General features: G+C 40.5%; 1 pseudogene; it reads right to left on the bottom strand.

Moving 5' to 3' along the window:
• LOC132654904 (baculoviral IAP repeat-containing protein 1a-like) overlaps positions 1-10,781 on the bottom strand; it is a 49,062-nt pseudogene extending 38,281 nt beyond the window's left edge.
• Positions 10,782-12,898: the final 2,117 nt, after the last annotated feature.

The following is a 12,898-nucleotide window of genomic DNA, read 5'->3' as shown; positions in this document are numbered from 1 at the left end:
GGCTCTAGAAAAATGGAAGCTAAATGATTATTCAGGGTCTGAGCAGTCTGCCCAGTATGACTCATGGCTAATGCCCTGGTGGTAGCTCATTTAGCCAATGTAGCTCATGCCTTAGTTGTACATAAAGGAATTAATGCTCAACTAAAAGGAAGCTTGATGGTGTTCAATCAAAGGATTGACCTCTTGCAGGAGCAAATTGATACCCTATGGCAAATCGCTCAACTTGGCTGTCAATGAAAGTATGCTGGACTTTGTGTCACTAGCATACAACATGAGAATTTTTCCTGTACTGCAAATCTGTCTAAACAATTGTCTAGCTATATTTTAGGTAATTGGACTGGAGAATTCGATACTACGATGGAGCAGCTGAGAGTGGCCATTGTCACAGTAAATTCTACCAGAGTGGACGCAGGACTAGCCACAGGATTATCAACATGGATTGCTGCAGCCATGAATCATCTGAAGGAATGGGCAGGCATGGGAGCGTTAGCAGGCCTTCTGGTGTTGGTCTCCTTGGTTTGCCTGTGGTATATATGCAAGATTAGAGTCTCACAACAGTGTGATGCAGCCATGATCATTCAGGCCTTTACAGCCATTGAAGCAGGACATTCTCCCCAAGCATGGTTGGATACCATAAAAAGCTAAAATGTTACGCTCAGGATGCGAGGCTAAGCACTGCACTCAGGGTCAGCCGCTTTCGACCCAGAGAAGAGCATGTCTGATTGCATGCGGGTTGATGCCCCAGGTCCCGCCTCTGAGAAAAAGGTATCAGACGGGTCTGATGCTCTTTGGGTGGATGACACCTAAATGAACATCTGTACAAAGTCCCAGTTTATTTCTAATATCAGAGATCAGACCTCTACTCTTGCCTGATGCGTCTAAAACAAAAAGGGGAAACTGTAGAGAGCTGCGGAATGTTATGCCTTAAAGATGGAGCTGGTTTCTGCCTTCCACCTTCCCGATGGTGAGTGCTCTCTGTCATGAACAACTCCACATTTGGCTAAGGGTGAGGATCTGGCTTGCTTCTATGTATGTGGACCTATCTGCATTGCCCACGTGGCATGCCGGGGTTAGCTACCCAGAGGCTATTTAAGCTGTGGGCTGGATTTCCCCAGGGTCCGAGGATTGTTCAATGTTCCTGAATAAACTGCATTGAAAAAAAAAAAAGACTTTACAAGTCTTTAACTTATGGAAGCAAAAGATAATCTCTCTGAGGGATTAAAGAACTCATTCTAGACAGATGTTATCTAGGTATTTTATAGAAATACACATTTTAGTATTATTTGTTAGGATTTGTGCCACAAAGACTTTTGTAATTAATATTTTAAGTGCATTGAAAATGCCTAACATTTAAAATTTGGAGTGACCATTTAAATATCTAAAGTGTTTAAGCAAATAGGCATTTACATGTATACTTACATATTTGTATTTGTTATACTAGAACAGCAAAAAATATGAAGAAAAATCTTATCTCATTAGTCACAATCTAATTTTACATAAAGCCCAGAGAAGAAAGATTTATCTTTATATTCCCACACATTGCAGACAGACAGCTTTTCCAGAAACGAAGCACCAAGCACTTTTTAAAAAAATCCTTTCTGTTAAGAGGGACAATGAACAAAACAACCTCATAGTATTGCCCATCTACTTCTAAATGACAAAATATTTTAGTGTTTTCTGTGTGGAAACAAATCCAAAATAAATTCTTCTAAATAGTTAAAAAAAAAAAAAAAGAAAAGAAAAATGGAAGCAAACACACCCAAGAGGAGTAAGCATCAGGAAATAACCCAACTCAGGGATGAAATCAATAACCTAGAAACAAAGAGAACAATACAGAAAATCAACAAAACCAAGAGCTGATTCTTTGAGAAAATTAACAAGATAGACAAACCCTTAGCCAAACTAACTAAAAGACAGAGGGAGAGTATCCAAATTAATAAAATCAGAAATGAAAAAGGGGATATAACAACAGATACCGAGGAAATCCAAAGAATCATTAGATCATACTTCCAAAACTGTATGCCACAAAATTGGACAATCTAAATGAAATGGATGATTTTCTTGATAGATACCACTTACCAAAGTAAACTCAAGATCAGGTTAACAATTTAAATAGACCTATAACCACTAAGGAAATAGAAGCAATCATCAAAAGCCTCCCAACCAAAAAGAGCCCTGGCCCAGATGGTTTTAGCACAAAATTCTACCAGACTTGCAAAGAAGAACTAATACCAATACTCCTCAAACTACTTCACAAAATAGAAACAGAAGGAACATTGCCAAACTCATTCCATGAGGCCACAGTTACCCTGATACCGTAACCACACAAAGACCCAACAGAGAATTTCAGATCAATCTCCTTTATGAACATTGATTCAAAAATACTTAATAAAATACTTAAACTGAATCAAAAAACACATCAAAAATATCATCCACCATGATCAAGCAGACTTCATACCAGAAATTCAGGGATGGTTCAACATATGAAAATCCATCAACATAATCTACCATATAAACAAACTGAAGGAAAAAAAAACTCATGATCATCTCATTAGATGGTGAAAATGCCTTTGACAAAACCCAAAACCCCAAGGGGGATCCAAGATGGCGGTGACCATCAGCATAGTATCTGAGAGGCTGAGGACCTGAAACTCCAAAATTGGTGAGTGGAGGGGCAGCTAAATCCTGAAAATCGCCATTGAGGCTTCCTGAAAAAGACGGGGCATCACATGAGTTGAGACCTTTAGATTCAGGTCACACAAGGACTTCTCTGGGGACCGAGAGAATTGAACTTTTGAACCCCTTGCACTTCTGTTTTTCAGGCCTCCCTCCCCTCAGAGTTGGCCCACAGTGCCAGAGACTCTCAGCACAGAATTCTGCCTGGTGACTGAGACAGCAGAGGCAGAGCTCCTAGCTCCTCAGCCACCTGGCTGCCAGCCATACCCACCTTCCGACTCCCAGATCCAAAGTACCATCCTTCCCGGTCCCAGGGCTTCACCAGCAAACCCCCAAATCAATGGCTATCCAATCCATCTAAAACACAGGAAAATGACTGTAAAGCTATGCTTATCCAGTTATTAGAGGCATATAAAGAGAAAACAAACAGATCTCTCAGAGAAATACCATACAAATAGAGACAGTTAAAGAGGAAATGAACACATTTCTCAAAGAATTGGCCACACAAGTGGAGGCAAATAAAGAGGAAATGAACAAAGCTCTCAAAGAAACACAGTCAAATAGAGCCAAACAAAAAGAGGCACAATTACTGGAATATAGAGAGGAAATGAACAAAAAAATAGAAGACATCATACAGAGACAGGAATCTACATCCAAAAAGATGAAGGAAATGGTACAAGGCATAAAAACAGAATTAGAATCAATAAAACACACACACACACACACACACACACACACACACACACACACACAGAAAACTTCTAACACAGTCAAATATAGCCAAACAAAAAGAGGCACAAGTAGTGGCACAGTTACTGGAATATAGAGAGGAAACAAGCCAAAATAATTGAGGCCATCATACAGAGACAGGAATCTACCTTCAAAAAGATGAAGGAAATGGTGCAAGGCATAAAAACAGAATTAGAATCAATAAAACACACACACAGAGAAAACTTCTAACATGGACTCTATTGCCTGGTTTGGATCAGCTCCCCATGGCAGGACTGCGTTTCCTGGTCTCGGTGGATGAGGATATGCTCAGTCCTGATGTGACTTGAGGTCTTGGGGAGGGCTGATAAAAGGGAAGAGGACTCTCATTTTCTGGAAGAAAAGGGAGAGTGGAAGAAGAAAGGAGGGGAAGAGGAGATTGGGAGGAGAGATGGGAAGGGTCACCCTTATGATGTAATGTAAATGAATTTAAATAAAAGAAAATTTTCTTTATTAAAAAAAACTCTATAAACAGAGATGTTCTACACTGCAAAGACCTTTTGATGAAACCTCTCAAATTATTGGACTTTATACGTCACTAATATTGTCAGGAAGAATACTTGCAAACACAAGACCTGAGTAGGTCCCAGCCAGATGGAGACCCAGCACTGAGCAGGGAAAGTGGACACAAGGACCCTAACCAAGAAGCTATTTCCAACTGATCCCTGCTGATGAGGGGACAATCAGTCTCCAGTGCAGTGTCCCTGGGTATAACCACACACTTCAGGGCAGGCCTATGCCCAGGAATACTTGCCAACACAAAACACACTCCTTTTTTTTTTTTTGGTCATACTAGTTTTTTGATTGTTATGATTTTCTTGTGAAGAGGGGCGAAATCAAAGAATAATAGGAATAAACAAAAAAGTCCATACCAGGCTCCAAGGTCCAGAAAATATCTTCAAGAAAATCATAGAAGAAAAATTTCCCAACTTAAAAAAAGAGATGTCCAGAAACATATAAGAGGCCTATAGAACACCAAATAGACTAGACCAGAAAAGAAACTGCTCATGTCACATCATAGTCAGAACACTGAATCTACAGAACAAAGAAAATATATTAAAAGCAGCAAGGGAAAAAGGCCAAGTAACATATAAAGGTAGACCTATCAGAAACACACAAGACTTCTTATCAGAAACTATGAAAGCCAGAAGGGCCTGGGCAGATGTCATGCAGACTTTATGGGACCACAGATGCCAACCCAGACTACTATACCCAGCAAAGCTTTCAATCAACATAGACAGAGAAAACAAACCATTCCATGATAAAACAAAATTTAAGCAATATCTACACAGGAAGCCAGCCCTACAGAAGATATTAGAAGGAAAACTCCAATCCAATGAAAACACTACAACCAAGAAAACAGAGGATACAGATAATTTCCCAACAAAAATTACAAGAAAACAAGCAAAGAATCACAGTAAGACCACCAATTCCACAATAAAAGGAACTAACAGTCATTGGTCACTATTATCCATCAACATCAATGGACTCAAATCTTCAATAAAAAGACACAGACTAACAGGATGGTTGCAGAAACAGGATACAACCTTCTGCTGCATCCAAGAAACACACCTCTGCAACAGAGATAAACACTACCTCAGAGTAAAGTGCTAGAAAAATGTTTTTCAAGCAAATGGACCCAGAAAACAAGCTGGGGGTAACTAATATCCTAATATCTAATAAAATAGACTTTCAACCAAAAATAATCAAAAAAGATGAGGAGGGGTACTTCATTTTCATCAAAGGAAAATTCCACCAGGAGTACATCACAATTTTGAACTTCTATGCCCTAACTACAAGACCAACTACATTTGTAAATGAAACATTATTAAAGCTAAAATCATTCATCCATCCCAACACCTTAATAGTGGAGACTTCAACACTCCATTCTCACCAAGGGACAGATCATCCACACAGAAGCTAAACAGGGAAATAAGGGCACCTACAGAGCTCCTAAATCAAATGGACCTAATAGATGTCTACAGAACTTTTCACTCAAATTCAAAAGAGTATACCTTCTTTGAACACCTCATGGAACCTTCTCCAAAATAGACCATATAGTTGGTCACAAAGCAAGCCTCAGCAGATACAAGAAGATTGAAATAATCTCTTGTATCCTGTCTGATCACCATGGAATAAAGATGGACCTCAACAACAACAGAAATAGCAAAAAGCCTACACATTCATGAAAACTGAACAACTCCCTACTCAATGACAGCTGGGTCAGGGAAGAAATAAAGAAAGAAATTAAAGACTTCCTAGAATTCAATGAAAATGAAGGTACAACATATCCAAACTTATGGGACACAATGAAAGCAGTGCCGAGAGGAAAGCTCATAGCACTATGTGCCTGCAAGAAGAAATTTGAAACATCCTATACAAGCAACTTAATAGCTCACCTGAAAGCCCTAGGAAAAAAAAGAAGCAAACACACCAGAGTAGTAGACAGCTGGAAATATTCAAGCTCAGGTCAGAAATCAATAAATTAGAAACAAATAAAACAATTCAAAGAATCAATGAAACCAAGAGCAGATTCTTTGAGAAGACCAACAAGATAAACAAGCCCTTAGCCAAACTAACTAAAAGGCATAGAGAACCTAAAAGACGGACATAACAACAGGCACTGAAGAAACCCAAACAATCATTAGGTCTGACTACAAAAGCCTATATGCAACAAAATTTGAAAATCTAAATGAAATGGACAATTTTCTTGATAGATTGCACTTACCAAAGTTAAATAGAGATCAAGCAGAAAGATTGAAAAGTCCTCTATGCCCCAAGGAAACAGAAGCAGTTATCAACAGTCTCCCTTCCAAAAAAAAAAAAAGGCAGGGCCGTATGGTTTCAGTGCAGAATTCTACCAGACCTTCAGGGAAGAGATAACTCCAGTTCTCTTCAAACTATTTGACAAAATAGAAACAGAAGGAACATTACCAAACTCATCCTATGAAGCCACAGTCACCTTGATACCTAAACCACACAAAGACAAAAAAAGAGAATTTCAGACCTATCTCTCTTGTGAACATTGATGTAAAACTACTCAATAAATTACTTGCAAACTGAATCCAACACAAAAAAAAATATCATCCATCATGACCAAGTAGGCTTCAGCTCAGGCATGCAAGGGTGGTTCAATATACAGAAATCCATCAATGTAATCCACAATATAAACAAACTGAATGAGAAAAACCATGTGATCATCTCCTTAGATGTTGAAAAAGCATTTGATAAAATCCAAAACCCATTCATGATTAAAGTCTTGGAGAGACCAGGGTTACAAGGTACATACTTAAACATAATAAAGGCAATATAGAGCAAGCCTACAGCCAACATCAAACTAAACAGAGAGAAACTTAAATCAATCCCACTGAAATCAGGGCCAAGGCAAGGCTGCCCACTCTCTCCATATCGCTTCAACATTATACTTGAATTCCTAGCTAGAGCAATAAGACAAATAAAGGAAATCAAGGGGATCCAAATCAGAAAGGAAGAAGTCAAAGTATTACTATTCACAGATGGTATGATAGTATACATGAGTGAGCCTAAAAATTCAACCAGAGAACTCCTTCAACTGACAAACACCTTCATCAAAGTGACTGGATACAAAATTAACTCAAAAACTCAGAAGCGCTCCTGTACAACAAAGATAAAAGGGCCAAGAAAGAAACTAGGGAAACAACACCCTTCACAATAGCCACTAAAAACATAAAAGTACCTCAGTGTGATTCTAACCAAGCAAGTGAAAGACCTCTTTGAAAAAAACTTCAAATCTCTGAAGAAAGAAATTGAAGAGGATATCAGAAGATGGAAAGATCTTGCATGCTCATGGATCAGTAAGATTAACATAGTAAAAATGGCCAACCTGCCAAAAGCAATATACATATTCAATGCAATTCCTATCCAAATACCAACATAATTCTTTACAGACCTTGAAAGAAAAATTCTCCACTTCCTATGAAAAATAAAAAACCCAGTATCTCCAAAATGATCCTGTACAACAACAGATCATCTAGAGGTATGTCCATCCCTGATCTCAAGCTGTACTACAAACAGCATCTTCAACAAATGGTGCTGGTCCAACTGGATGTCTACATGCAGAAAAATGAAAATAGATCCATGTTTATCACCCTGCACAACACTAAAGTCCAAGTGGATCAAAGACCTCAATATAAAACCAGACACACTAAATCGGTGAGAAGAAAAAGTGGGGAAGAGCCTAGAACTCATTGTCAGAGAACACAGATGTCCTGAACAGAACATCAATAGCACAGGCTCTAAGAGCAACAATCAATAAATGGGATCTCATCAAACTAAAAATCTTCTATAGAACAAAGGACACTGTCATCAGAAACAAAACGACAGCCTACAGACTGGGAAAGGATCTTCACCATCCCTATATCTGACAGAGGACCAATATCCAGAATATATAAAGAAATAAAGAAGTTAAAAATCAACAAATCAAGTAAACTAAAAGGAGCTAAAGAGAGAATTCTGTGTAGAGGACTATAGAATGGCAGAGAAACACCTAAAGTAACACTCAACTTCCTTGGCCATTAGGGATATGCAAATCAAAATGACCCTGAGATTTCACCTAACACCCATCAGAATGGATAAGATCAAAATCTCAAGTGACAACACATGGTAGAGAGGATGTGGAGAAAGAGGAACCCTCTTCCATTGCTGGTGGGAATGTAACTTGTACAACCACTTCAGAAATCAATCTGGTGCTTTCTCAGACAATTAGGAATAGCGCTTTCTCAAGATCCAGCTATACCACTCCTAGGCATATATCCAAAGATGCTCAAATACACAGCAAGGACATTTGCTTAACCATGTTTGTAGCAGCTTTATTCGTAATAGCCAGAACCTGGAAACAACCCAGATGTCCCTCAACAGAGGAATCGATACAGAAATTGTGGTACATTTACACAATGGAATACTACTCAGCAATTAAAAACAAGGAAATCATGAAATTTGCAAACAAATAGTGGGATCTAGAAAAGATCATCCTGAGTTAGGTATCCCAGAAGCAGAAAGACACAAATGGTATATACTCACTTATAAGTGGATACTAAGCCTATAAGATAGGACAAACCTACTAAAATCTGTACACCTAAAGAAGTTAAACAAGAAGGAGGTTCTGGGGTAAGATGATCAAACCTCACTTAGAAAGACAAATGGGATGGACGTTGGAAGTAGGAGAAAACAAGAAACAGGACAGGAGCATACCATAGAGGACCTCTGAAAGACTCTACCTAGCAGTATATCAAAGCAGATGCTGAGCCTCATAACCAAACCTTGGGCAGAGTCCAGGGAATCATATTTAAGAAGAGGGAGTAAGTATGACCTGGAGAGGATGGAAGCGCCATGAGGACCAAATATATCTGGACACAGTCAACTTGTCTGAGACTGATTCTCCAACCAAGGACCATTCACGGATATAACCTAGAACCCCTGCTCAGACGTAGCCCATGGCAGCTTAGCATCCAAGTGGGTTTCCCTAGTAAGGAGAACAGGGACTGTCTCTGACATGAACTCAATGGCTGACTCTTTGACAACCCCCACCCACCCACCCAGGGAGGAGCAGCTTTGTTAGGCCACAGAGGAGGACATTGCAGCCAGTCCTGATGAGACCTGATAAGCTAGGGTCAGATGGAACAGGAGGAGGACTTAGAGAGGGGCAGGGAGGAAAGGAGGGAGGGAGGGTGGCCTTGGGAGGGAATGAAGAAGAGGGCTACGGCGGGGATACAAAGTAAATAAACTGTAATTAATATAAAAAATAAAAATTAGACAAAGAAAGGCAAAAAAAGTAGTGGTTATAAGGATGATTAAAGAAAAACTAAGAATGTATTAAAAATATCCTTTATGGATCAAGCCAATAAAATCACTCAATAATCCAGCAAAAAAAAATAATAATAACTTTATAAATAGAAGAAAAAGCTAAGTTCATGTGATTCAAACTTATCACTATGTGACCACTTAAAAAGTTCTGGGGTGACCTCGTATAGGATAGGAGGAAGATCAGAACTCAAGGGAATACCCCAACAATGTGGCTCTTTTATCTCTAGGTTTATTTTGCTCTGTAAAACATTAAAAAGTTTAATCATGAAATACGATCCATGTACTTGGGGAACCACTTGGCATGCTCCTTCCAGGGATTGTCTCCTTCTTCCCAGTTTCCCAGGCATCCACTGCAGGAGAAGCACTGCACAGTGTCCCTTTCACCTACAGATGCAGGAAAGTGATGGCACCAGGTGTGTCTTGGAGCTGAACATACTGAACCAGAGCAACACAGACCCCAGCATGCTTGCTCTTCTATGTCCCCTCTGGCTGAATCCCTGGCCACATCCCACTGCCCTAAATGACCTACTCTTGAGTCTTGACCTCCCATCCCAGCCATGGCCATCCTCCATAGACACAGCCCAGGGCTTTGGAGGTCCTACTAGGTGATCTAGCACTCAGCTACACACTGAACCCACTACCAGTACTCTTAAGGTCTATATGTAAAGAAAAGCAACATATTACTTTACACACATATGTGTGTGCATGTGTGTATGCTTATACATACATATCTATAGCAAACCAATAATGTTTCATTAAATGTGCACTAAAGTAGAAGCAAAGTTATTAAAGTTGAAATGAAATACACATTATGTCTAATGTAACACAGTTCACCAATAATTGTTGATTAGCAAAATACTGCCCACAAAATGGAACCTAACCCTTAACCACCACAGAAAACCTCACAAAATGGGACCCAGTTAGTTACCTGTAAAGACAAAGCCGGCTGCGGAGAGTCCACGTGGCGAGGTCCCATGGGCATAAAACGGCCACTTCTCAAAGGACTCCAGCCTGGCCTCCTCTTTTTGGAACTGTGCTTTGCTGCCTCTCAGTGTCTTCTCTGGACTCTTCACCCTTATGTCATACTTGCCAATGTTACCGACATCTTTGCCCAACAGGAACCCACATTCTGGACAAAATTTCTTGTGGATTTCTATGGGAAATTTCCTGAGGCTGGTGTGAAAGAGGATTAAGCTACAGCAAAAGCACTGCACCCCAGGTTTCACCTCAATAAGGTAAAACCCAGCAGCTGCCATGTCCTGAGGCGTCCATGAGCTATATGGGTCATAGGTCACAAAAGTCTTTAATCTTCTGGCTTCACTGCGCATCTGTGAGTTAAAACCTTTCTTCATTTTCATTCGTGCTTTATGCTCTTCTTCATCTTGGCTCTTGGCCAGCTGCACTGCATCCACACCGAGAAGAGCAGAGAGCTCATAGAGATGATCATAATCAAACTCAGTAACTGGCTCCTCAGAGGCCTCTCCGTGCTCAGCCATCTTCTAAAAGAGAAAGGAAAACAGATAATGGTGATAGCAATGCTTTGCTATAAAATACATGAATTTAGGTCCTGTGAGGTGCTCAGAGGTTAAAAACACTTGCAGCTAAACCCGGGACATTGAAAGAAGAGAACTGACACCCACAAGTTGTCGTCTCACTTCCACATGGACACGGGGATACACACACTCATGCACCTGCCCCATATGTCAAAACAAAGGGACTAAGAAGAAATAATTGCTGTGTCAACTTGTGTCTCAAGCAAGTGGACTAGGCCATGAGGACCAGCTATGAACAAGACAAATAGGCCTGTTTCCATCCATAAAGGCTCCGCCCACCTTTTGTTTCTTTGTTTGTTATTCTGAGATAGAGTTATGCTATGTATTCCATGCTGGTCTAGAACTTGTGACCCAGGCAGGCGCCACAGGAAGGTGTTTACCCTGGGACCCTCTTTGGTTTGGGTTGTGCACATCTCCTTCTTGTAATAACCTACATATACCACAGTCACCCTGCCACTTTCATTGGGCCACTTTCTGGGCTTTTGGATTATTTTCTTTTCCCTTTTGGACAGTCAAGTGTAGATAGTTTCTAGTCAAGTGTGGCACCAATTCATTAGGAAGGGAGAATGGACAGGCTGATCTCACCTGCTCACTGGTTTGCGGTGCATATGCAGGAAAGTAAAACTACTTTCTCACGTTTATGGAAAGTTCCCTATTGAGCATCTTATCTTTCACATAATTACTTATGCATATGAAGAAAGTCAGATGTGTTATGTGAAGGACATGCTCAGGGACTAAAGGCTTGGTTAAATTCAGCCTGTCAGACAAAACAAAGAACCTGTCTCCTTTCTTGTAACTCGACTTCTCATTTCCTAAACCCCATGAGTGAAAGCCCAAGCAATAATCAGGGTATGTCAGAACTCTCATTCACACAGCCATTTGTGCATCTTGACAGTGTATCCTGCTCTAATCTGTAGCTTCACTTTGCTCCACATAAACTAATTTAGCTTCTTTTGAAAATCTTAGAGCCTTTGTTTTCAGTTGTTTGAATTAAAGGCCAAGAGTTGAAAACAGACAGACCACATCAGCCTACAGGATGCTGTGATACAGTTTGTATCACCAAGACCTGTTCCAAATGTGAATAATGCCCCCATTGTTGTGATGTGTGCACATATTTGCCATGCATGTTAGAGAAAAATGTACACGAAATCCCAAAGCCTCGTAGAGACAATGTGGTAAAATTACCCTGTTCTTTAAAACCGTTCTCTTCCGTTCACTTGTCAGGGCTAGTGCTCTGCATGTAAGCTGTGTTAGGTCCACAGTGGCCCCCACAGTGGTGGTGCCAATAACCATGTCCTATCTCAGGCAGGACTCTGGCCAGGGAAACAGAAGTTTATTGAGTAAACCAGAGGGTAAATTCAGCATCCCTCAGGAACCTCAAAGGCACCTTTCTGTTTACCAGGAGAATCACCACTTCCTTTATCCAGCTGTCCCTAACAGTCACCTACCTGGGACACAGACATCTAGTTCCTGTTAACCCTCACAGCAAAAGCCTGCACTAACTCCCAGGCTGTTTTGAGACACACCTCTCCTCCCTATTCCCTTAAGATTGACAAGGCTTTTTCTGCGCCACTGTTCCCTGGCCTGCAAGTGAACACCTGGCACTTTAATTTCCTAAACAAACATTTTTTTACCCATGGGTGGTCCAGTTCAGTGGTTTTACTCACCCTTGCTTACAAACTCCAGATGCAGGGGAGGATTTGAGTCTGGCAGGCAGCCACTGAGCTTCCCAAGATCTTATACCTCTTTACAGTGGGTTGTATGAAGCACACGGATGCTTATAGGCAAGGAGATAGTTTATTAAAGGAGAGATTCTAATCAGCTAAGAATGCTGCCTGGACTGTGACCCAGACCCAAGAGAGGAAAGGGACAGCTCTGCATGACACTTCATACAACATTTGCCTCTCCCAGTGTTCTCACAAAGCTAGCTCTTCTTCAGCATGCTCCTTTGGTTGTAATAAAGCCCAGGTCAGGAAGGGCTTCCAGTCTCCACTGCTGCTATCTTTCGTGTTAATCTGTGGAACCTCCTCTATTATTATATTAGTAGAACACAATTATTA

Source organism: Meriones unguiculatus, chromosome 6 (assembly GCF_030254825.1).
Source record: "Meriones unguiculatus strain TT.TT164.6M chromosome 6, Bangor_MerUng_6.1, whole genome shotgun sequence".
Lineage (NCBI taxonomy): Eukaryota > Metazoa > Chordata > Mammalia > Rodentia > Muridae > Meriones > Meriones unguiculatus.
This window is presented reverse-complemented; position numbering and strand designations above follow the sequence as displayed.